This window comes from Hordeum vulgare, chromosome 5H (assembly GCF_904849725.1).
Source record: "Hordeum vulgare subsp. vulgare chromosome 5H, MorexV3_pseudomolecules_assembly, whole genome shotgun sequence".
NCBI lineage: Eukaryota > Viridiplantae > Streptophyta > Magnoliopsida > Poales > Poaceae > Hordeum > Hordeum vulgare.
Genome location: NC_058522.1, coordinates 7,797,978 through 7,824,953, shown reverse-complemented (window position 1 = coordinate 7,824,953; position 26,976 = coordinate 7,797,978). Strand labels below are relative to the sequence as shown.

The 26,976-nt window shown below is 36.5% G+C and overlaps 7 non-coding genes and 1 pseudogene across 8 annotated transcripts; 4 read left to right on the top strand and 4 right to left on the bottom strand.

Moving 5' to 3' along the window:
* Positions 1–10,999: 10,999 nt before the first annotated feature.
* Positions 11,000–18,773, bottom strand: LOC123398164 (annotated as a pseudogene). The gene has a single exon (XR_006610090.1). The product of XR_006610090.1 is annotated as a DNA-directed RNA polymerase subunit beta-like (transcript).
* Positions 15,414–15,484, top strand: TRNAC-GCA. Its single transcript has one exon. It is a non-coding gene; the product is annotated as a tRNA-Cys (tRNA).
* On the bottom strand, positions 18,332–18,413 carry TRNAY-GUA. The gene has a single exon. It is a non-coding gene; the product is annotated as a tRNA-Tyr (tRNA).
* Positions 18,774–19,061: 288 nt separating the features above from the next.
* Positions 19,062–19,133, bottom strand: TRNAT-GGU. The gene has a single exon. It is a non-coding gene; the product is annotated as a tRNA-Thr (tRNA).
* Positions 19,134–21,095: 1,962 nt separating this feature from the next.
* Positions 21,096–21,169, top strand: TRNAM-CAU. The gene has a single exon. It is a non-coding gene; the product is annotated as a tRNA-Met (tRNA).
* A 448-nt stretch (positions 21,170–21,617) lies between these two features.
* TRNAG-GCC lies at positions 21,618–21,688 on the bottom strand. Its single transcript has one exon. It is a non-coding gene; the product is annotated as a tRNA-Gly (tRNA).
* An 824-nt stretch (positions 21,689–22,512) lies between these two features.
* On the top strand, positions 22,513–22,600 carry TRNAS-UGA. Its single transcript has one exon. It is a non-coding gene; the product is annotated as a tRNA-Ser (tRNA).
* Positions 22,601–26,147: 3,547 nt separating this feature from the next.
* On the top strand, positions 26,148–26,235 carry TRNAS-GCU. Its single transcript has one exon. It is a non-coding gene; the product is annotated as a tRNA-Ser (tRNA).
* Positions 26,236–26,976: the final 741 nt, after the last annotated feature.

The window sequence follows — 26,976 nt, the reverse complement described above, 5'->3', positions numbered from 1 at the left end:
TAATGAAAGTAGATTATTTTGTAAGTTTACAACTTTTATGATCTCTTCCCGAACCAAACATGAATCTTTCGATTCATTTGGCTCTCACGCTCCTTTTTTTCTTTTTTTGCTATAGCAATTTCCATATCTTTTTTTAAGTATAAGTAATGAGCCTATCCTCTATCTTATTTTTTATGTTTATATTTCAATATACCGAAACCTATATAAGACTAGATAAATATTAAGAGGACTCTTCCGCCTAGATAAAAATATATCATGGTCAGCAAAGTTGTTTCTTTATTTATATTTGCCCTTTAGTTAATAATTTCAATTTCATTAAGAAAAACTAACTAAATAAATGGAAAATGAAAATTAATAGAATTCTTTTTTTTTCTTCAAATCCAAAAAATTTCTCTTTTTTATACATAGGTCGTCGATTCGGCATTGGTTAAAAAAGGGCAGGGTGCCCCTTCTTTTTTTTCTAGTAAATAGTTCAAACCATTTTATCGATATGAGTGTTCTATATCAGATAAATTTTACATTAGCTATTTCCCGTTTAAATTCGGTACTAATACTAATATAGTTGTAGAAAGAGTACCTCTTTTTGCCTGGACTTCAAGCAGTTTAGCTTTAACCGTGTTAATGGTCTCACATTCTTGGTTTATAGAGAATCAAAATTGATTTACCAATGAGTCGCGAAATGCTATGGTTCTTCCATATGATTTCTGAATTTATTCAGAAGTAATTCGTCGAGATCGTGCACCCTTTTCTTATTTATCCGAAAAATACTAAAAAATATTCTAAAGTGCAGCCGGATAGATCCAATCTATTCTTGAAATAGACAACTCGCACACACTCCCTTTCCAAAAAAAATCAAAACACCAACCACTACAGTTAGATTTATTAGATTTGTTGCTAAAATATCGGTATTAAGCCCGAAACTGCCAGCGGATGGCCAGTGAGCTAAAAAAACGAAAGAATGGGTTACATTTTTCATATGCTCTCCTCTTATAGATAGGACGAACAAAGAACAAAGTTTTTCGATCACTTACTTCGCTCGCCCTTTTTTGATCGGTTTTTTTAATGCAAATAGATTCAATCTAGTAATTTCTTTTAGATTAAGTCTTAGGTCTTGTTTGACCGGTGAAAGGCTTCCTTTGTTGAAATGTTCCGTTCCCAAAATTCCTAAAATAAAAGGAAAAAACTTTCCACTTTCCTAAACTAAGGACGGGAAATAAGAAGGCGAGCATATCTTCTAAATTAATCATACTCAACTCAGCCCTTCCTAGAATGCGGTATTATCTGTCCCGATAAATAGATAATTCCAGGAGTAATAAATAGGAGTAAATTAAATAAAGTATTGATATAATTGGAATTGCGGAAGCAAATACCAATTTACTAAAAAAAGAAAAAAGTATCTAATCGAAATCGAAAGAACTTTTTTTTTAGGATTAAACAAAAGGGTTCGCAAATAAAAGCGCTAGTGCCACAACTAGTCCATAAATTGTTAAAGCTTCCATAAAAGCTAGACTAAGCAATAAAGTACCTCGTATTTTACCTTCTGCTTCTGGCTGTCTCGCAATACCTTCTACAGCTTGTCCTGCAGCAGTACCTTGACCAACTCCAGGTCCAATAGAAGCAAGCCCTACGGCCAATCCAGCAGCAATAACAGAAGCAGCAACAATTAGTGGATTCATGGTGAGTAGTTCCTCGTGTCAAAAAAAAAAGAAATGGTTAAGGATACAATCAACCAAAAAATTCTTACTTCTAAGCTCTATTGGGGAGAAGTAAAGTAACTAAAAAGTACAAATTGAAATCAAATTGAAATGTGAATTGTCCGAACTACATAGAAGGGAATTCTATATCCATATATCGGATTAGATAATGAATCTAACCTAGGAATATATAATATACTATCAATATCCTATATACATTTGTTTCTTCTATTTTGTTTGCATATTTTCTCATTTTCTATTGAATCGGATTCTAAAATCATTGCTTAAAGTGGAAACCCGCATAAAAGAGGACTCCACTTATAGATATTAAGGATATTTATTATAGTATAGATCTAGCCTGACTCCACCCTCCTTAATGCATATATACTTTGAAAATTCCATAATATAGTCTATTCTATTCTCTCTCCTACAACTCTAGGCTATATATTCATACGCATTTCTAACTATTGCAACCAAGCAGATTATCTGGAACCATGCATGAATTGAGCTAAGCTGAAAAAAAAAATACTATATTCCAAAACTAGTCAATTCAATGATGACCCTCCATGGATTCACCTATATAGGCTGCGGCTAATGTTGCAAAAATAAGAGCTTGAATACCGCTTGTAAATAATCCAAGAAACATGACCGGTATAGGGATTACTAAGGGGACTAAAGAAACAAGAACAACAACGACTAATTCATCCGCCAATATATTCCCGAAAAGTCGAAAGCTAAGCGATAATGGTTTTGTGAAATCTTCTAGGATGTTAATTGGTAAAAGGATTGGGGTTGGTTTAATATATTTCTCGAAATAGCTCAATCCTTTTTTGCTAAGACCAGCATAAAAATATGCCGCTGACGTGAGTAAAGCTAAAGCAACAGTAGTATTTATATCATTCGTGGGCGCTGCTAATTCCCCATGGGGTAACTCTATAATTTTCCAAGGTAAAAGAGCACCCGACCAATTTGAAACAAAAATAAAAAGGAACATAGTTCCAATAAAGGGAACCCAGGGACCATATTCTTCTCCAATCTGAGTTTTGCTCAAGTCTCGAATAAACTCAAGGACATATTCAAAAAAATTCTGCCCGTCGGTCGGGATGGTTTGTGGATTCCGAACAGCTATGACAACTGAACCTAGCAAGATAGTAATTACGACCCAAGAAGTGATGAGTACCTGGGCATGAATTTGAAAACCTCCTATTTGCCAATAGAAGTGTTGGCCTACTTCTACACCCGATATATCGTATAACCCCTTGAGTGTTTTAATGGAACAAGGTATAATATTCATATTGTCCTCTGATAAAAATTGAACTTCAAAAAAGGAATTCTTTTGATTCAACCATCTCTTTCTCAACTCAGCAACTTGAACTATTAATTTGATATTTAGGATACCAAGAAAGCACATCAGATCATAATATATATCAATACCCTCTAATATATATCAATATTCCCCTTCTTTTTTCTATGCAAAACAAATTCTATGCAAAAAAAGATATAGTAAGTGATTCCATAAATCTACGCAGTTGTCCAAGAATTCACTATATATTCTTAATCAACGATTTCTTATATAGAGAGAACGGCCCTCACAAATTGAAAATACTAATTTGTTAAGAATCAATCGAATTGAAGTCATAGTGTCATCGTTGGCTGGAATCGATATATTCGCGAGATCCGGGTCACAATTTGTATCGACTAAAGAAATAGTAGGAATTCCCAAAATGGCACATTCCCGAAGAGCTATATACTCTTTTTGCTGATCAAGGACGATCACAATGTCTGGCAATCTCGTCATATATTTGATCCCGCCGAGATACCTTTGTAAGGTAGATAATTTTCTCTTCAAGATTGCCACATCTCTTTTTGGGAGATGGTGGAATTTTCCCATTTTTTCTTCCGCTCTTAAGTCTCTAAATTGAGAAAGTCTAGTTTTCGTAATCGACCAATTCGTTAACATACCACTGAACCACTTTTTATTAACATAATGACAACGAGCCCTTATTGCAGCTGATGCTACTAAATCTGTTGCTCTTTTTTTGGTACCAACAATTAAGAAACTTTTTCCCTGACTTGCTGCATCAAAAACTAAATCACAAGCTTCTGATAAAAAACGGGCCGTTCTAGCGAGATTTATAATATGAGTACCTTTACGCTTTGCCGAAATGTAAGGGGCCATTTTAGGATTCCATTTCTTAATACCATGACCAAAATGAACTCCTGCTTCTATCATCTCTTTCAAATTAATGTTCCAATATCTTCTTGTCATTTTTTCCACACTTCCTTTTTTTTTCATCCTAACATTCCATTACGGAATTTATTTCTTTTTGAAGATTAAGAAAGATCCGAAATAGCTTGAAATAAATAAAATAATAATTGTTCTGAGAGAACCTTGTACTAAGAGTTGGCCATTGATACATTGATACATGGTATAAACAAAACCTTAATTTAATGAATTAACTGACTTGTTTTACTTATTAAAATAAAAATCTTAAAAATCTAAAATTTAACCTGTTAGTGTTCTAAGTTCAAAAGTCTAGTAAAGTAAAAAATATGTTTTATGTATCCTTAGGGTTAAATGTTAAATGGGGGTTTTTATGTCTCATAAAAATTGTTTGTTACGTCAGAATCTGAAGAAACTAATTCTGTATGGAGAAACAAAAAATCTCTCATTTCCGACGCGAATAGATTTTTTTTTATTTCGAAATAAAGGTTCTTGTCTTGTGGGGAACGATGCACAAATTTTTGGAATCCGGTACCAACAGGTATAATCCCCCCCCCAGAACTACGTTTTCTTTCAAGCCTTTCAACCAATCAATGCGACCTCGTAGGGCAGCTTTTGCTAAAACTCGAGCAGTTTCTTGAAAACTTGCTTCAGATATGAAACTTTGGGTATTCAGGGAAGCCCTTGTTATTCCCAATAAGATTGCCCGATAATAGATCGATTCATCCAAAGCTCGCCCTGCTCGTTCCGCTCGCAATAGTCCAATTAATTCCCCAGGCGAAAAAACATTAGACATTCCATCTTCGGAAACCCGCACTTTTGATGTTACTTGGCATATAATAATCTCTATATGTCTATTATGGATCTGTACCCCTTGGGATCGATAAACCTTTTGGATTTTATTAACCAAAGAAATACGACTTTGGGCTACGGTTAGCTCAGCTCCAATCAAGAATCCCCAAGGGACCCCAAGAATTCTTGGTATACGCTCATTCCAATCCTCAATTCTCCTTTCGAGATTGGGGGATAATGAATCAATTGAACGCGCTTCAAAGATTTGTTCCACTTTTGGAAGACCTTGCGTTATGTCACTAGATCTCGATTTTTCATATATAAACGTAACTAACCTATCTCCCTTGTAAAGGATTTCTCCATAATGACCATTAACAGTTGCTCCTGTAGTGGCCAAATAAGGTTTAGCTGCTCTTATAACAAAGGAATCCATATTTACACTGAAAATTTGACCAGATTTTTTTATGTGCGATTTAAATAGACATACATTTTCACAAATAAATTGTCCAAGGTGAATTATTGCCAATGTCTCTTCCCAAGAATCATGATGGACAAAGTGACAATTCAAAAGGAATGGATCCAACATTATGTTACTATCGAAATTTGAAATCCTTTTATTTTCATCTATTAAAGAGTATTTAAGTTCTTGAAGTACTTGGAAGGTTTGTTTCAAATTGTCAACGAACAAATATTTTTTTAGCAGGATTTTATTATGCGTTAGTAAATAGTGAGATGAAGAAAAATGCGATATACTAGCTACAATAGCCCCTAAGGGCCCAAAAATTTCTAGAATAGGAATTCTAGGATTCCATTCTTTTATCGCATTGGGATGTTTTGAATTCTTGAATAAACCAATTCGAGAACAGTTGGATGCCGACAAAATCATCAAAGATTGGTATTCTTTATTTCGATTCAACAAAGTGCCAATAGCTTCTTGATGTTGGCTAAGTGATTCAATCTTCGCCTTGGAATAAAAAGAATTGCTATTGGCGCGATCTAACCTATTATGGGGAGTTGGTCCTCCACTTGTCCTATCATACCTTTTTCGTGTATACGAAATAGTGGACTTGACTAACTCAATTCTTAGGAAATCGCGAATAAGATCATTTGCTCTTACCTCAACAAGGGAAGCACCAGCCTTTTCTTTTTCTTCTTGTTCCCAATTCACTACTAAGCAAGTTCTAACAAATTGACTATTTGTGTGATAAATTCTTTGAGTTAACTTGCTATTTTCATGATAAATAAAATTGACAAGTCGAATTTGGAGATTATTTTCTTCTTGCAAGAGATCCTGCGGGAAAAGTGTTGCTAAATTTCTTCCTTCGTCCATTTCATATGCCACTGTAGGGCGAACGGAAACAAAATACTTTTCCTTGCTCTTGAGAATTTTTTTCCGTTGTACATAGACCCAATTTTTCTTTTTTTTTGATTCCTTAGAATCTTTTTTTTGTCTTTCTGGCAGTATCAAACACCCACCTAATATCTTATCTGCCTCTTCAGGAAAATGAATATCTCCGGAAAATATTTTGAGTTCCGTATGGCTTTTTTTTCTCTTCACTCGGACCAGTCCGCCTAGTCCACTTCTTGTATTTTTTGTGAGTTGTGTATCCACTCCAGTAATACTATTGTCAAGTATCTTTAGGGATGAAGATCTCGGCAAGATATGAAGTTCTTGAAGAATGAAAAAAAACCGATCTACTTCTTTTTGGTATTTTAGACTAAATTCTTTTGTTCCTCGATGCTCAATCAAACCCTCTTTTTTTAAGATGGAATCTTCCTCTGGGCTCTCGTATTCGTCCTCTGAGTCTTCTTCTGAGTCTTCCTCTAAAGTACCATATTTTTCCTCGCCGCTTTCCCCGGGGCTGCCATATTCGTCTTCTGAGTCTTCTTCTAAAGTTCCATATTCGTCCTCTTGGGTCCTATATTTGCTCTCTGGGTTCCCATATTCCTCTTCTGAGTCTTTCTCTAAAGTCCTATATTCGTTCTCTGGGTTCCCATATTTGTTTTCTGGGCTCCCATATTCGTTTTCTAGGGTTTCATATTCGTATTCGTCTTCTAGGATTCCATATTTAGATTCTTCTAGGGTTTCATATTCGTCCTCTCGGGTCCTGTATTCGTGTTCTAGGGTCTCATATTCCTCTTCTGAGTCTTCCGCTCGAGTCCTATATTCTTCTTCTAGGGTCCTATATCTAAATTTAACAATTCCTGAACCCTTTTTATCTTTTCTGTATCGGGGATCGTCAAAATAAGCAAAAATAGTATTTCTACGTAAAACACCCATAAAGGGGATTTCAATCGAAATCCCAAAACAGGATATTAGTTCTTTCTCTTGTTCTTGATGATATTGTAATGGAATGACGAACCTATTTCTTCGCTTTTTCGCCAACAAATCTGAATTATCTTGAAAAATAGAAGGATAGATCAAATTCCAATGGCCATTGGACATGATTCGATCCGACGTTGAATAATCAAGAATTTCCCTATCTTTTTTACCATAAGTATTCATTTGATCTTGATCCTTGTGGAGTGAAAAAGACGCTATACTGGATCTGCACATACTTACGGATAATATCCATAAATGGCTTGTTTTTGGTAATCGACGAAGATTACCATATTGATATTCGGGCGCATGGTAAACATCAGTACTCCAGTGCATTTCGCCGTCTGATTCAGAATAAATATGCTTTTGTACCCTTTCTTTAAAATGTAAAGTGGACGTTCCGGCACGAATCTCCGCAATTACTTGTTCAGATTTTACATATTGATCATTTTGCACTAGAATCAAGCTTTTTGAGGGAATATTCACACTATATAGAATATCTTGACTCTGAATAGTTACATGCAAGTCTATATAACATAGAAAAGCAGGCTGTCCATGACGGGTACGTGTGGGGTGAACCAAATTCTCATTGAATTGGATTTTTCCATTCGAAGGGGATCGTACAAGGTCGGCAGTACCCCCTGTGAATACTCCGCCAGTATGAAAAGTTCTTAATGTTAGTTGAGTCCCTGGCTCCCCAATTGATTGACCCGCAATAATACCTACGGCTTCTCCCAATTCCACCAGATCACTATGAGTAGGACTCCGGCCATAGCATAATTGACAGATCCAAGAAGTGCTTCGGCAAGTAAAGGGGGTTCTAATATATATTGGTTGTGCTCGAAATGGTTGTGCTCGAAAGGCAGTTATGAATCGATTGACTAATCCAATTCCAATATCTTGATTTTGCGCGGCAATGCATCGTGAACCGATATATATATCGTCTGCTAATACACGACCAATTAGTGTTTGGACAAAAAGTTTTTCCGTCATCCCATTTTGAGGACTTACAGAAATACCTCGGATAGTACCACAATCTCTTCTACGCACAATAATATGTTGAACTACTTCAACAAGTCTACGTGTAAGATATCCAGCATCTGCTGTTCGTACAGCAGTATCTACAACCCCTTTGCGGGCTCCATAGCAGGAAATTATATATTCTGTCAAAGAAAGTCCCTCGCGTAAATTGCTTTGAATAGGTAAATCAATCATTTGTCCTTGAGGGTCCGACATTAATCCTCTCATACCTACTAATTGGTGTACTTGAGATGCATTTCCTCTGGCTCCTGAAAAAGACATTAGATAGACTGGATTAGAAGGATCCGTTATCCGAAAATTTGAATTCATTTCTTGTTTCAAATATTCACTTGTCGCATACCATATCTCAACAGATTGGCGTAATTTTTCTACCGCGTGTACAGCCCCATAATAATAGTGTTTCTCCAAAAGAAAACTCTGTTATTCCGCGTCTTGGACTAACCATCCCTTAGAGGGTATTGTTAAAAGATCCTCGATTCCTAACGAAATCGATGTAGTAGTGGCTTGATAGAAGCCTAGAGTCTTTAGTTGATCCAGTATATGGGATGTATATCCCATTCCAAAATGATCTATTAATCTGCTAATAAGTCGTTTCATACCAGTTCCGTCTATCTCTTTATTATGAAAGACCAGATTGGCCCGTTCCGCCATACATAAGTACCCCCTTTTCGGCTGAGTAGGATTCGACAATTGCTGAGTAGGATTCGACAATGGGCCTGAGTCAGTGATTCGAAAATTTAATTAACTTAATTGCCTCAATCTCAATCTGGATTCGCGTGGCAAATAATGATGATACTAGGGAAATCAGAATGCCCCCCGAAAGCAAAGGGGAGGGGCATCGCCGAATCTAACTTTCTTGTTTAGGTAGTGTATGAATAGGCCTGACTAAATCCTTGTACGGCTTCCTCTATTTCTCTATAAAAAGAAATATGACCAAGAGTGGTTCGAATGTATATCGAACGAATTTCTTTTTTCTATTTCCCATTATTAGATAGTGAGCATAAATCTCATGATAAGTCCCCAAAGATTCATATTGAATTTCAATCGGAACTTCTCTTGACCCAATGACGCGTTGATCCAGGTTCCATCGTAGCCACAAGGGACTATCTAAACTGATTAGTTTTTGTCTATAAGCTCCCAGTGCATCATAAGAACTAGAAAAATGGGGTTCTTTATCTTTCCTATACTTAGAATTATTATTATTGTAATTGACTTTTAAATTTGGATAGTTTCTGAAACTATTATATCTATTTGCACAAATACCTCGACGCTTTCCAATTGTTAATACATAAAGCCCGATAAGCATGTCTTGGGTTGGTACGCAAATAGGATCCCCAATAGCAGGAGATAAGAGATTCATATGAGAAAACATAAGTAAACGGGCTTCCGCCTGAGCTTCCAAGGATAAAGGTAGATGAACAGCCATTTGATCTCCATCAAAGTCTGCATTGAAACCCTTACACACTAATGGGTGTAAAGAAATAGTACGCCCCTCTACTAAAGTGGGTTGAAAGGCCTGTATGCCTAATCTATGCAGAGTAGGTGCTCTATTTAACAGTACAGGATGTCCCCGCATAACTTCTTGAAGTATTTCCCATACAATGGGTTCCTTTTCCCAAATTTTCCTTTTAGCAATCCTGACATTAGAAGTGGCGCGTTTCGTGATTAAATCGCGAATTACAAATAGCTGAAAAAGCTTTATTGCTATCTCTAGAGGTAATCCACATTGATGTAATGAAAGCGAAGGACCCACAACAATGACAGAACGCCCTGAGTAATCGACCCGTTTCCCAAGCAGAGTCTCGCGAAACCTTCCCTCTTTACCTTCAATTACATCTGAAAGTGATTTGTATACTTTATTGTGACCATCCCTCGTCGGTTGCCCGCGGGACCCACTATCAAGAAGTGTATCCACGGCTTCTTGTACCAATTTTTCCTGGCACATTACTAAATCTGCTGGCGCTAATTCACTTCTTTTTAATAGATAGGCAAGATTGTTGTTCCGACGGATAACTCTCTTATAAAGTTCATTAATGTCTGAAGTCACTACTTTATCTCCAGACCTATAAACAATAGGTCTCAATTCGGGAGGAAGAACCGGTAATAAGCACAAAACCATCCATTCTGGTTCTACATTTGTTTGAATAAAATGTTTCGCCAATTGCATGCGTCTAATCAAAAAAACTTTTCTTATTCGTCTTTTTCTATCTTCCCACTCATCTCCACTATACCCCTCGTCTTCTAATTCCTTCCATTCGACCAAAGAATTCTCTATAATAATTCGCAAATCCAAATCTGCTAATTGTTCTCTAATAGCACCTGCTCCTGTCGCAATTTCCCGATTTCGAAATGTTGCAAAGCCTGGGGTAGAAAAAAAGGGAGAAATGCTGTGGTTACAGGATGCAATTTCCTCTTCGAATAAACCTCGTAATCGTAAAAAAGTGGGTTTTTTAGTGCTGGGCCTAGCAAAAGAGAAATCGCCGTATACTAGGCCCTCCAACTTCTTAAGAGGTTTATCTAAAAGATCCGCGATATAACTAGGAAGACCTTTCAAATACCACACATGAGTCACGGGACATGCGAGTTTGATGTATCCCATTTGATATCTTCGTATCCGAGAATCCACAAATTCTACCCCGCATTTTTGGCAAAATCTTTCGTCTTCGTTTTCAGCTCCGCTCGCTCGAGAATTTCCACAACCGCAAATCCCGCTTTTTATGGGTCCAAAGATTCTTTCGCAAAACAATCCATCTTTTTCTGGTTTATCGGTTTTATAATGAAAAGTAGAGGGCCTTGTGACTTCGCCAACGGCTTCTCCATTAGGTAGGTTTTTGTTAGCCCAAGCCTTTATTTGTTGAGGGGAAACGAGTCCAATTTGAAGTTGTTGATGTTTATATTGGTCAATCATAAAATAGAAATAAGAAAAGAATTTATATTTATTCCGATCAAACTTCCTCCCTATTAACCTGGAAGTTCTTTTCAGATACAAGGAAATGATTCAGTTCTAGAGCCAAAGATCGTAGTTCTCGAACGAGCACTCGAAAAGATTCTGGAGGATCCTCATGATTAGGTATTCTTTTTCCCCAGATCGTAGCATTAAGTATTTCTTGGCGAGCTATAAGATGGTCAGATTTATAAGTAAGTATCTCTTGTAAAATATGAGCAACACCAAATCCTTCTAAAGCCCAAACTTCCATTTCTCCTACTCGTTGTCCCCCTTGCTTGGCTCTTCCTCTAACCGGTTGTTGTGTAACAAGTGAGTAGGGCCCAGTAGAACGCCCATGAATTTTCTCATCAACTTGATGAATTAATTTTAAGATATAGGACTTCCCTATTAGAACAGGTTGCTCAAAGGGGTCGCCTGTTCTTCCATCAAATATTCTGCTTTTTCCCGGGTACTCGGGTTCAAATACCCATGGATTTTTTGTTTCTTTACTGGCTTCATATAATTCTGAAAACACAAGTTTTCTTGAAGCCTCTTGCTCATATCTCTCATCAAAGGGTGCTATTCTATAATGTTTCTTTAGAAGATCCCCCGCTAATCCGAGCGAGCTTTCAAATATTTGTCCCACATTCATTCGGGAGGGTACTCCTAAGGGATTGAAGACCATATCAACGGGTGTTCCATCTTGCAAATAGGGCATATCTTGCCTAGGCAAAATTTTGGAAATGATCCCTTTATTCCCATGTCTTCCGGCTACTTTATCCCCAACTTTGATTTCACGTTTCTGTAAAATATATACACGAACCATTATGTCGAGGGGGTCCCTTTGGATCCATTTCACATCGATAACGCGCCCTCTTCCACCTATAGGTAATTTCAGAGAAGTTTCTTTTGAAGTGGAAACCTCAAGGCCGAATATGGCCCGTAATAATCCAGCTTCTGCGATATATGATGATTCGCTCGCTATCTGAGGCGTTAATTTACCTACTAAAATATCACCAGTTTCTACCCAGGATCCCAACCTAACAACTCCATTTTTGTCCAAATTGCGGAGTAAATGTTCTTCTAGATGTGGTATTTCTTTAGTGATTTTTTCAGCGGAGCCCTGGCTTGTCGTATCCGTCTGAATTTCATATTTCCGGATGTGAAAAGAGGTATAAATATCCTCATATACCAAACTTTCGCTAATTAGTACTGCGTCTTCAAAATTGTAACCTTCCCATGGCATATAAGCTACTAATACGTTTTTTCCTAAAGCAAGTTCCCCCCCAACTGTAGCAGCTCCTTCTGCTAAAATTTGTCCTTTTTTAATGGATTTACCCCGTGGAACCCGAGGTTTTTGGTGCATACAAGTATTTTTGTTAGAGCGACGGTGGTTAACTAAAGGAATACTTATAGTCTTCCCACTACTTGATAAAAGTATCTTATGACTATCAGTAGAAATGATCTTTCCCCCGCGTTCGGCTATAACGGAAACCCTCGAATCTAGAGCTGTTTGGCGTTCCAATCCAGTTCCAACAATGCATTTTTCGGACCGAGAAAGTGGAACTGCTTGGCGCTGCATATTAGAACTCATTAAAGCCCGATTCGCATCATTGTGCTCAATAAAAGGAATGAGAGAACCCCCAATAGAAAAATATTGGAAAGGAAAAATACTTCTAACATGAATCTGTTCCCATGCAATAGTCAAGAATTCTTGGCGGTATCTAGCTGGAACAACCTGTTCTTCCTGAATACCTTGATTCAAGGACAAAGAATTTCCTGCTGCTATCATATAATACTCATCTATATTTGGTGATAGATAAACCACCTGTCTCTCTTTTTTTTCTTTTGCTTTCTCAGCAGATATTTCATAAAACGGACTCTCTATAGATCCCCACAAGTGATCAATTCTCGCATGAATTGCTAAGGATCCAGTAAGTCCAACATTGATTCCTTCAGACGTGTCAATTGGACAAATACGCCCATAGTGACTCGGATGAATATCTCGGCTCCGAAAACTTGCGGTTCTCCCCGTCAACCCTCCAGGACCTAAACAACTCACTTTTCGCCCATGAATAGTTTGTGTCAATGGATTCGTTTGATCAAAAACTTGAGATAATGGGTATGTGCGAAAAAAGGTCTCATAAGTAGTTATTAATAAAATTGAAAGTTGAAGTTGGAGTTACCAAAGTTTGGGGAGTCGGTTTCGATTGACGTATGAATACTCTACGAATAGTTTTTTGAACTGCATGTTGTAAACGACCAAGAGCCAATCCGAATTGATCTTGTAACAGATCCGCAACCGAACGAATACGTTTATTTTTCAAGTGATTCATATCGTCATCGTCAAGTATACCCGTTCCAAATTTCATTCCAATCAAATGATCCGTAGCGGCCAATACATCTCGTGGTAACAAGAATGTATTGTTCTGAGGTATATCAAGATTAAGTCTCCGATTCATATTTCGTCGACCAATCCTTCCTAATTCACATTTTTGTTGAAAAAATTTCTTTTGTAATTCCTCGCATAAGGACTCCGAAAATACCAGGTCCCCACCTACACAAGCAAATTGTTGATAAAACTCCAAAATAGCTTTTTCTTTTGACTCAATCCTCTTCTTCTCCTTAGCATTCGGGAAAGACAAGAAAATTTCAGGGTAGGAAACATTATCTAGAATTTCTCTTAGATTCGAACCCATAGCTGATGATAGAACTAGAATAGATATCTTTTGTTTTCTACTCACGCGAGCCCATATCCTTTCTTTTTTATCAATTGCTAATTCCGATCTCCCTCCCCAATCTGATATTATAGTCCCGGTGTAGATAGAAATTCCCTTATGATCTAATTCCGAGCGGTAGTAAATACCAGGACTTAGCAATATTTGATTGATCACAATTCGGTATATTCCATTTATAATAAAGGTTCCTAAGGAATTCATTATAGGAATGTTTCCGATAGAAATGGTTTGCTTTTGCACATCGAAACCAAAAATTAATCTCGCAGATACATATAATTCGGAAGAATAGGTGAGTGATTCATACACAGCATCTCTTTCTTTTATCGAGGGTTCTAGCAATTGATATCCTTCCGCAAATAATTGAAATGCAATTTCGTGATCTGGATCTTTAATTGTTGGAAACTTGTCAAGTTCTTCTGCCAAGGCTTGATTAATGAACCTAAAAAATCCCTCGAATTGGATCTGACTAAATCCGGGTATTGTGGACATTCCCTCGTTTCCATTCCGGAGCATCTTAATCTTAAGTTTCCTGTTTATCAAAGAAAAATTCCATTATCAGCTCACTCTTCATCAATCCCTACGGATTGATCTAGCAATCATGGAATCTATATTCTGTTTACTGAATCACATGAAATTCTAGGGAACTCCACATACGTATTTCATATATGTATTTCATACATATGAATAGAGACCATTTCGACGAAAATTCTAGTTTACCAGGGGTACAAATGAAATGAAAATGAATTGCTAAAATATTCCTACAAAAAAAATTATGCCACTTATACTTTATAATATTCTAATCAGATTGAATGGCAAAGATTTCTCATTTTATCCCCTTTCTATGAATGTAATAAAGCCGTAATATAATACACTAGAAAGTTTTACTTTACTTCGATTTAGAATAGCGTGCTTACTTTAATTTCTAAAAATAATTTGAGGGTTCTTTTTTATTTCGGATCGGAGTAGTATAATTGCTAGAAAATTAAGTATTTCATTGTGGAATTCTAAAATAAAGTAAGTCCCTTTTTTAAGTACATGCCAATCTAATTATCCACCTCTCCCCATATCCATGCTTTTCTTTTATCGTAATTTCACTTGGGTAGGCCAAGATAGTCAGGTTATACTCTAATATCAGAGCAAATTTCCTTTTTTTATTCAAGATATTTAATTTAATACTTTGAAAAATTAAAGCACGATTCCCCATAGAGATATGTACATAAAGGGGATCTTTGGATAATAATGCTGCTCGGACCTAAAGTTCACCTATACACGGATTAAGCATAAAGCCATAATATTTTATTATGCCATTGAAATTGAAGGGGGGGAGATAATACCGATTTAAGAGTAGTTCACTACTGCAATTCAAAAAAGAAAGAGAATTCTAGTTAATGGTTCCAATTTGTTCTGAATTTTGCAGCCTGTGACTAGAAATCCACTTTTCTTCTTTTTCATCTCAATAGAAAGAAATGGGAAGTTTTATTGTGTTAGCAATGTATGTTTTAAGATAGAATCTATCGAGGAGAATAATCGAAACTGGATCAAAAAAAGCAGGAGTATCTTTTTTGAAAAAGATTGGAAAAAAGTAAGTTTAATTATATTCAAAATAAAAGAAAGGGGCTTTTCGTAAGAAAACGTGGATGAATACTTGCTGTTTTCTAGATTTTCGATCGGATTTTTTGGCGGCATGGCCAAGCGGTAAGGCAGGGGACTGCAAATCCTTTATCCCCAGTTCAAATCTGGGTGCCGCCTGATCAATAAAATACTTAGGTTTTCTAGTACTGATCGAATTCAATCAATTTTTACTTCGCATAAGTTCGGGCAAGAGAGTAACTAAGCCTGCCGATACTGGGTTTAGAGAAACCATACCATAGTTCTATCCTTAAACTAGGGTTAGGGTTTGTTTTGGCGGTAGTGGCCAAAATGGTTATCAATAGGGGTGAGGTAGTGTTTCCTTATTCTTTTATTATATGAATTTGAATTGGTTCTTAATTGATTCGATTTGAGAATTTTTAAATACGAGGATAAGATGTCAGAAATCTTGGTATCCAAAGAAAGGTCCCTAAGGGGCATTCTTCTCTTTTTCAATCTAAGATTCCAGAAGGGACTCCACGAAAGAATATCAAGACTTCCTAATTATCATACATTTTTTTATCGTACATCTTATGTGACCTACATACACTAGAGTAACAAAAGGAATAAAAAATCTTCCTATTCCCGCTTCTTCTATTCAGGACATCATTCCCGTACTCTTTCTTTTTTAAGGTAAGGAAAAAAGGGCTTATAGTATAGTATCGTATTTTTAATGCTCTCTAATTCTACAAGAATTCCTATAAGAATTTGTTAGGAGTAAATTCCTTGAACTGATTGATCCATGGCCTTAGGGCAGAAGCCCTTTTTGACTCTGTACCCTTGATTCCACTATGATTATTGATCAATAGTAGAATAATCCCTTCATAGAAATAGGAGACATAATTTAGATGGATATAGTAAGTCTCGCTTGGGCTGCTTTAATGGTAGTCTTTACATTTTCTCTTTCACTAGTAGTATGGGGAAGGAGTGGACTCTAGGGATACGATACTACTAATTGATTAAGTAATCAAATTGTTGTATCAATTCTTTTTTTAATTGATCGTTTTGCATTAATTATTTTGTCAAACGTTATTCTTTAATCTTTTTCTTTAGTTTTGTTTCACTCCTGTAAGAAACTCTTGTATTGTAAGAAAGAGCCATTATACCAATTAAGAATTTCTACTAGAAATGACTAATGGTTAAAAAAAGTTCTATACATAAGAAAATTAGACTTTCTTCCACGGAACTATTCACGGCATATCACACATTTTCCATTTGTTTTATACTCTTTCTTTATTCTTAGAATAATTTTTATTCTCTTTTGAAGCATCTCGCGGGATATTTAAGCATGAAAGATTCGCTGGTTTTTTCCTTTTACTTTTTACTATAGTCTATTCTTATATTATTTTTCTTTCCTTCCATGGATTCTTTGGTCAAGAATTGTCTTCGATTTTTTTATTTTGACCTGATTGAAATTAAGTGGATGCAATGAAAAAAGAAATTGAATTAGACTACTTAACTATTTCAATCTACTAATCTATTCTATGTAGATTCAAAGATAATATAATAGAAAGACTCTAAAGTGTCGTAGAAAAAACTATATGTAGTTCTTTCTACCACACTTTAAGATTCCAACCAGATCCTTTCATTTAAGACTTGGATTTTTTTTATTTAATCCCTTTTTCATTTCTTCAATGATTAATTGGAATTCCACTTAATTATTTTGGCTGACTGTTTTTACATAAATAATAAGTAAAAAAGAAGTAGGAATTAGAATGAACAGTGCAGTAGCAATAAATGCGAGAATATTGACTTCCATAACCTCTTTATTTTTTATTTTCACAATAACTCGGGATGTAATCCCATGGAGAGGAAAAAGGGGTATCTTGTAAATTCAAGGGTAGGGCTTGCATTCTGATAATACTGAATCAATTCAATATTATGAATATCGGATCTATCAAATCAATTCATGGATGAGAGTTATATAGTATAACATAGGAAGATCCTATATCCATACTAAGACCAAAATGGGTTTTTTGATTGGATTAGGAATTCCCTCTTTTTTAATCCTTTTTTTTCTACTTTTTCTTTTCTATATCTCTAACCCACGAGCTTTCTTAATCTTATACAATTTCTCTTCCTTTTTCTTATAGTTATACATACAATTATGTATGTATTATATGAGCAACTTTCTATGGGTCACATAGACATCCAAATAAGCAGTAGAAGTGAGATGGGGAAAAGAGGTCTGAAATAAAAAGGGAATACAATTTATGTATGGATTCCGGTAAAATACCGGTACTCTATTCCATAACAGTGGAATAGGAAATTAAGATGAGGATGGTATCATCATAAAGAAAGATAGAGTAATATCCTAAAATTCTACTAATCCACATATCGTATGTGTGTCTTTCTTTATCTTTATCGATCGGGAGTAGTGAAAAAAATTCCTATACTCCTTCCCTCCCTCTTTAATGAGAGATGCAAAATAAAAAAGTGAAGTAAGGGTGCCCTATGGGTATTTGATCTTGCTCCCTGCCCCTTTTTTTTCATGGAAAAAGGAAATATGAATTTCTCCATTCATTGAACCCTAGTTCGGGACTGACGGGGCTCGAACCCGCAGCTTCCGCCTTGACAGGGCGGTGCTCTGACCAATTGAACTACAATCCCCGCGGGGTGTATGGCATACCCATTCTTAAATAGAACCATAAGAAGATTCGATTCGTCTGTCGTACTCTAAGAAATAGACGAATCATATACTACATACCCACATATTAATATTATATTATACGTGGGTATAGTGAGAGTGACATAACTAGTATGTCGTGATTTTTTATCACTAAAAATGGATAATAATCCACCCTTCAACAAGAAAAACTCTTTTGTTTGTAAGAAAGGAATGAGAGAGATATGGATTAGAAAAAAAATCCCCTTTTTTATTTCTCTTTTATTTCTATAGATCAGACATTTTATTTTATGGGAGAAAAACAAAAGGATTTAGTTCATATTCACGAAGCCCTAGATTTTTGGGCCGAGCTGGATTTGAACCAGCGTAGACATTGTCAACGAATTTACAGTCCGTCCCCATTAACCACTCGGGCATCGACCCAGGAAGAATTTATTCTAGGGTTTTTGCTAATCTATGATTAACCTCCTTTCATAATACTCCCTACCCCCAGGGGAAGTCGAATCCCCGCTGCCTCCTTGAAAGAGAGATGTCCTGAACCACTAGACGATAGGGGCATCACTAGACGATAGGGCCATATACAACCGCTCGTGATTATACTATAATCATAGTATGAGCAGTTTTTTTGAATTGTCAATATACTCGAAAAGTATAACTAGATCCAAAGCAAAGAGTTTTTCTAACTTTTCTGCTATGTTTTCATCTAGGATTTTTTTAGTTGATGGTTAGATTAATTCATGGATCATCCTCTACCTTTTAGGGAAATTCATTTTAAATGTATAGGATAAGAATGGATTACTAAAAGGGATTCTAGATTAGTTCAGTACAGGTAGTTATTTTATTGATCTAAGATAAGATGAAAAATAGTCCATTTTTTTTTATTTCCATTCCGTGCTTCATTTAGTGTTCAGACCAAAAATGCATTCATCCCGCACTAAGTCATAAAATTCTCTAAAGAGAAAGCTTCAAAAACAAAGAAAAAAGCGAATCAATTTAGTAGAAAAGTACTCTATCAGATTCGAACCAATGACTTACGTCTTAGCACGAGATTACTCTACCACTAATTTAAAAAGCCCTTTATCGGATTTGAACCGATGACTTATGCCTTACCATGGCATTACTCTACCACTGAGTTAAAAGGGCTTTTTATTTAATTCAAAAATTTGCCACTTTGATTTCCCATTATGGGTCTACTGCATAATGTACATATTATATATATATAATATATAGAGATATAGAGAGAGACATTATGTATAGATTGTATATGTATTGATATCTTGAGAGCTCAAAATAAAATTAAGAAAAAAAAACATACCCAACTCTTCTTGGTTCATGGTTTTCCGTTTCCGAAGGCTAGTAAAATAGGCGGATTCTGGAACCCCAAGGATTCAATGGTATATGGAAAATATAAGATTTCCAATCCTAGCGGGAAAAGGCAGGGAACAGATACCCAATAGGATAGGATCCTTGGGAGGAACTTTTGGTAATGGCCTTGATCCTCTATGCTATTTTTTATGTGTTCTTAGTTCTATTGAACTTTTTTGATTCTTTTAAACAAGAATCTAATAAACTAGCATTGAGTCAGTGGAAAAAAGGAGAGAGAGGAAAGTGTTAAATGGAGAGAGTCGACTAATCATAGACTTTTAGGATCTTCTTTACATCAGGTAAATCTGTCAGCCCTGTCCGTTTTTTTCTTTAAGTTACGACTCTTTAAGTTACAACTCTTTGCTTCTTACTTCTATCAAGCCATAGGGAAAGTCTATGATGAATTTGGAAAACTCATCTCACTCTTACTCTATGGCTCGGACTTAATGGGGGAAGAAAACATCTTCTATAATTTCTTTTTTGTTCAATTCTGGACAAAAAAGAAAAGGAAAAAAGGAATTTATAGGGACAGTGTTACCCCCTATATCCCCTAGTTTATATTGTAGGAATAATAAAACAATTTAGCAGTCTGGCACACTTACGTCCTCGCAAAGTAAATAATGATTATTGTAGTCGTAACCGTAGAATAGGATAGGATCCTAATCAAAATAAATACATTTGGTTCAGGCGCTATTAGCAGGGTAAGAAGAGATTTATTTTACAGACCAGAGGGAGAGGGGCCATCTAAATCCTAAAGTAAAGGCGCGCGATCGAAGTAGAAGTACCAATGGCTCAGTGTCATGAACCTTCTCCATCTGATTCAATAAGGGGGAATTAGCCTCCTTGTCAAATGGCTATCCTTGACAAAGGGTACCATTTATACCATAATATACAATGTAGCGGGTATAGTTTAGTGGTAAAAGTGTGATTCGTTCTATTAATAACTGAATTTGAAATGATATACTTAAGGCATCCTTAAGTTTTTTTTATATTCCGATGAAAACTTTAGTTCTTATAAAGGATTAAATCCTTTTCCTCTCAATAGCATATTGAGGAAGAATATACATTCTGGCGATTTGTACCCAAAAACTAATTTAAATTGCATCCAAAATAAAAATTGGATTATGATATGAGTACAGAGTCGCGAAGCATAATTTTGCATTGGATTTAAGTATTCCAATTTTGAAAATATGAGTAAAGGATCTATGGATGAAGATACAAAAAAGTTGATTTCCAATCGTAACTAAATCTTCTTTTGTTAAAGGATAAGGAAGCCAAATAGCTAAAAAACGATAGTTTTGGTTTACTAGAAGCATCCGCATATTGTTTCAGCTCGGTGGAAACCCAATTCTTTTCCTCAGGATCTCTTGAATGAAATTAGGGAACGAAGTAAGTAGATTAGATGGATTTAGATAGAATTTCTATCTCCTACTCTATAAGGATCATCTAGAAAGCAGAGAGCTTTGGTTCCATTCAAATAGAAAAGCTGACATAGATGTTAAGTGGTGAGAATATCCATAAAGGAGCCGAATGAAATCAAAATTTCATGTTCGGTTTTGAATTAGAGACGTTAAAAATAATCAACCAACGTCGACTATAACCCCTAGCCTTCCAAGCTAACGATGCGGGTTCGATTCCCGCTACCCGCTCCATTCTGTATAAAAGGAGTATTCTATTTGTCTAGACATGTTAAAGGCTTGTATTCAAGCCTTTTTTGTCCACCAGTTTCTGGTACTACAGAGCGGAGTAGAGCAGTTTGGTAGCTCACGAGGCTCATAACCTTGAGGTCACGGGTTCGATTCCCGTCTCCGCACTTAGCAGTCTCTATAAAAGGAGTATTCTATTTCTCTAGATATGGTAGAGGGGCGTATCCAACCCTTTTTTATTCATTAGTTCCGGGCCCTAGAGGGCAAAATTGAGCAATTTGCGAAGCCACTTGCCTTCACAAAAAGAAGGCGCAAGGCTTCTCCCTACCTTGCAGAAAATAAAAATGAAATGAAAGGGACAGTCTACCTCTCCCTTCCTTTTAAAAACAGTTTGCCCGTTGTTTGTCTCAGTTAATACCCAATTTTGGGGCTCTGTTGGCTAGTTCTATTTCTGCCTCCGGAGCGCCCTCTTTTTTTGAGGGGGATGCAAAGGAAGGGTAAATATAGTAAGGGATACGGCACTAGACTAATACTTAATTAATACTTAATTTAATATAAGTAGTTCAACAATTAACTAGACTAAACTTTTTATCATAGTACTTTGATAAATTAAGCGGGCGAGCGGCGGGAATCGAACCCGTATCTTCTCCTTGGCAAGGAGATGTTTTACCATTGAACTACGCTCGCTACGGTATATATTTTATAGCGTATATCCGCTTGGGTCGACCGTCTATGTCTGGGTCGACCGTTTCATTTCATTTTCTATTCTATTATATTAGATATAAGAGTTTTCCTTTTTTTATTATCTGTCAATGAATATTCTAATGGGAATTTCATAATACTGAAAGAGAAGAGCTAGCAATTCGGAACGCAAATTGCGTTTTAATACGTCTCACTATTCGAATTTTTTAAATGGCCTTTATTATTTCTTTTTTATGGGGTTACTAAATATTAACCAAATTTAATTTAAGAAATGAGAGAATTCAGAATAGCTACGAGAAAGACTAGTCCAATCCATAATGATGTACCGGAAAATACAACATTTTTATTATTTGACCAACCATCAGGAGAAGCAAATACAAGGGGTACACTAATTACTAAGACTGAGGAAGTCGCAATTAATGCAAAAACAGCTAATTGGAAAGCAATAGTCATATTTCTAATCCTCCAAGCTACCATCAAATAAAGTTGACTACATATTTGATCCCTCACTTAACCAAAATTGTAAAAAAATACAAGAAGTAGGAGGGGTTTAATCATGAATCCATTGATTCTTCTCTTTAATTAAAATTTATTACTTAACCTCTTTTTTATTTGGATATGGGGGTGAGAGGAGGTTATTTAGTCTTTATTTCACAAGCGGGTATAGCGGATCCTGTATCCGTGTATACAGTATACAGAGATATATCGAAAAGGAACTTGTATCTGATATCTTTCTAGAGGTTAATAAATATTTTTATTTTTTATATGGCTATGTTCTATTTGTAGGAGTAAAATAAGGATTAGGCGGTGGAGAGATGGCTGAGTGGTTGATAGCTCCGGTCTTGAAAACCGGTATAGTTCTAGGAACTATCGAGGGTTCGAATCCCTCTCTCTCCTTTTGCTTATTGAATACGTTTGTTTCTTTCATTTTTTTATTCTGTCCCTTATCTTTCTTTCATAAAAAGGAATGAATGGCTCGGCTAGATAGAATAACCGAGCCAGAACAGAAAAAAAGTAGAACAGGTATAAATAAGAAAATCTTAGTTAAGAGGGTTCATGTAAAGAACAGGTTCCAAATCACGATCGATTCCCTTTTCAAAACCTGCTGCAGCAGCTCGGGCTCTTCCTGCATGCCATAAATGGCCCACAAAAAAGAAGAATCCTAGAACAAAATGAGAAGTTGATAACCAACTTCTAGGAGAGACATAATTAACTGCATTGATCTCGGTCGCTACGCCACCCACGGAATTTAAAGAGCCTAAAGGAGCGTGGGTCATATATTCTGCTGAGCGCCATTCTTGCCAAGGTTGTATGTCTTTTTTCAACCTACTCAAGTCCAAACCGTTGGGGCCCCTTAGAGGTTCTAACCATGGAGCACGAAGGTCCCAAAAACGCATAGTTTCCCCTCCAAAGATAACCTCCCCAGTTGGGGAACGCATTAGATATTTCCCTAAACCTGTGGGTCCTTGAGCGGATCCCACATTAGCTCCAAGACGCTGGTCTCTAACTAGAAAAGTAAATGCTTGAGCTTGAGAAGCTTCTGGCCCGGTGGGTCCATAAAACTCACTCGGATAAGCTGTATTATTGAACCATACAAAACAACAAGCGATAAAACCAAAGACAGATAAAGCAGCTAAACTATAAGACAAGTAAGCTTCTCCAGACCATACAAATGCACGGCGAGCCCATGCGAAGGGTTTGGTTAAAATATGCCAAATTCCCCCAAATACACAAATAAAACCCAACCATACATGTCCACCAATTATATCTTCTAAATCATCTACACTAACAATCCACCCTTCTCCCCCAAAAGGAGATTTTAGTAAATAACCAAATATAACACTGGGACTAAGGGTCAAATTGGTAATTTTTCTTACATCTCCCCCCCAGGGGCCCAGGTATCATATACACCGCCAAAATAAAGAGCCTTGAGTACTAGAAGAAAAGCACCTAGACCTAACAAAATTAAGTGAATACCCAAAATTGTAGTCATTTTATTTCTATCTTTCCAGACATAACCAAAGAATGGAAAAGATTCTTCAAGAGTCTCGGGTCCCAGAAGCGCGTGATAAATGCCACCGAAGCCTAAGACTGCGGAGGAAATTAGGTGAAGTACGCCAGATACAAAGTATGGAAAAGTATCTAGAACTTCCCCCCCTGGCCCTACTCCCCAACCTAGAGTAGCTAAGTGTGGAAGTAAAATCAACCCTTGTTCATACATGGGCTTTTCTGGTACGAAATGGGCCACTTCAAATAGGTTCATTGCTCCGGCCCAGAATACGATTAATTCGGCATGGGCTACGTGTGCTCCAAGTAGTTTACCGGACAAATTGATAAGTCTGGCATTCCCAGCCCACCAAGCAAAGCCGGTGGTTTCTTGGTCACGACCAGCTAAAACGAAAGTTCCATTAAAGAGCGTTTCCACGTGGTAGAACCTCCTCAGGGAATATAAGATTTTCATGAGGCTGATCCTGAGCTGCCATCCACGCACGAATACCCTCGTTTAAAAGAATATTTTTGGTGTAGAAAGTCTCGAATTCAGGATCTTCCGCTGCACGGATTTCCTGGGAAACAAAGTCATAGGCACGTAAGTTCAGAGCCAAGCCAACTACGCCAATAGCACTCATCCATAAACCGGTGACGGGTACAAATAGCATAAAGAAATGTAACCAACGTTTATTGGAAAAAGCAACACCAAAGATTTGGGACCAAAAGCGGTTAGCAGTGACCATTGAATAAGTTTCTTCAGCTTGAGTTGGGTTAAAAGCACGGAAGGTATTTGCACCATCACCGTCCTCAAATAGAGTGTTTTCTACGGTTGCTCCATGAATAGCGCATAGCAGAGCCGCGCCTAATACTTCGGCAACTCCCATCATATGAAATGGGTTCAACGTCCAATTATGAAATCCTTGGAAGAAAAGGATGAATCGAAATATCGCTGCTACGCCAAAACTCGGCGCAAAGAACCAACCAGATTGCCCCAGTGGATAAATAAGGAATACCGAAACAAAAAACAGCAATTGGACCAGAGAATGAGATTGCATTATAAGGCCGCAATTGAACAGACCGAGCAAGTTCAAATTGGCGTAACATGAAACCTATTAGTGCAAAAGCCCCGTGGAGAGCTACAAAAGTCCATAGACCGCCTAATTGACACCAACGAGTAAAATCTCCTTGTGCTTCTGGCCCCCATAGTAGCAACAAAGAGTGTGCTAAACTATTGGCAGGGGTAGAAACTGCTGCGGTTAAGAAATTACAACCTTCCAAATAGGAACTTGCCAATCCATGGGTATACCAAGAAGTTACAAAAGTTGTCCCTGTAAACCAACCCCCTAAAGCGAAATAAGCACAAGGAAAGAGCAATAGGCCAGACCATCCTACAAAAACGAAACGGTCCCTTCGTAACCAGTCATCCATAGTATCAAATAGATCATTTTCTTCTTTAGGAACTCTACCAAGGGCTATAGTCATAGTGATCCTCCTATTCAATTACTTCAACCATTTCCGAGCACCTCATATCACTTTCCAAGGCATATGATAGTTTTATATCTGTGGACGATTTCTTTCTCGTTCAATGCCCTTTTTCAATGGTCTCGAAGAGAGAAATTTTCCATTTTTATCTATGGAGTCACAACCGAGGTCGTTGTAAATCCATGAATTTGATTCGATTTGTTTTTCTTATCTTATACTTATAGAAATAAACCTTTGAATTCAGCATTATTCCAAGACTCCTATTTCAAAGTCTATCTTTTAAGGGAAAAATGAAAATAAAAGTAACCCCTTTTTTCCCATTCCCTCTCTATTGCATGGGGGGAAGAACTAAAATGGAGGATTCTGAAAAAAAAGGACCTTCGAAATCAATTTTTATGTGTAGCGCAAAGGAGTTGCGATTTCTTCTTATTCCTATAGAACATCTAGTAACAAGAATATGAAATCGTAAATAGCGAAAAATTCTTGTCTTGCGCGGTCTAAGTCTAAGGAAATACGAAAAATTCGCTTATACAATTTCATCTACATCGAATTTATATATCAGAATAGCGGATAGAGGCATCATTCAAGGAGTCAGGTCTACTTACTTTATGCTTCTTTCCAATTTTATGGTGGATTTGATAAGAACCCTTTTTGCTTTCTTGATAAATAATCGACAAAAAAAAGCGTTTTTTTATACATAGCTTGTTTTATTATAATTATAACAAGTCCTATATGGACATGCCCGCTAAAGAGAAAATCTATTTGATTGTCTCTCGGTCAATATCGATTTTTACAAAGAAAAAACAAGAATTTTCTTCTTTTTTTATTAACATTAAGAAAAAAGAATATAACTAAAATGGAATTGGCAATATAATTTTTATAGACTTTTGAAAGAAAAAAAGGGGTTTTTTGCAACCGTTATTTCTTATTTCTTGCCTATATCATATCACGGAAACCTTTCGCTTTGGAACGTGGAGAGATGGCTGAGTGGACTAAAGCGGCGGATTGCTAATCCGTTGTACAATTTTTTTGTACCGAGGATTCGAATCCCTCTCTTTCCGCTCCCTTGGATCATTTGGGACTTTCAAACTAGAAAGAATTCTGACCCCCGGATTTTCTCATAGATAAATGTACGAAACAAATCCAATTTGTAAGAAAAAAAAAATTGAATTTTTACTCCTCGCGTCCAGGATTCCGTCCTGGATCATTAGATAAGAATCCAAAGATAAAGAGTGAAACAAAGAATATCACTACTGTATAAACAAAAAGTTTGAGAGTAAGCATTACATAATCTCCAAGATTTTTTTTTAAGGAATAGATTACCAATTTTTCCTTACCACACGGATCCACTAGGATGGTTTTTTTTGATACCTAAAAATGCAAAAATGAATTCTGGAAAAAAATTGCAAGAATTCATTTATAATAAGAACTCTTATCAATAGCAAAAATAGGGTTAGGTGGTATTGAATAGGTATTGTGTAGGTACCTAAAGGTACCTGCTCAACCTAGGTGCAGGGGAGTAGAAAGGCTGATCCAAATTTATTGCTGTAGCTACCCATTCAATGTAGAATAATTTCAATTTTAGAATTGAGGGTTCATAATATAAAAATATAAAACTTCTCGGCTTTTACCCATTTTAATTTTTTTTTTGGAATGAACACATCATTCAATTTGGCATACAGAGTACTAAAGATTTCATCGAAAACTTACAGCAGCTTGCCAAACAAAGGCTAATAGAAAAAAGAATAGAGGTATAACATGCATAATATCCACGATTGGATTGAAAATAGCATAAGCTTCGG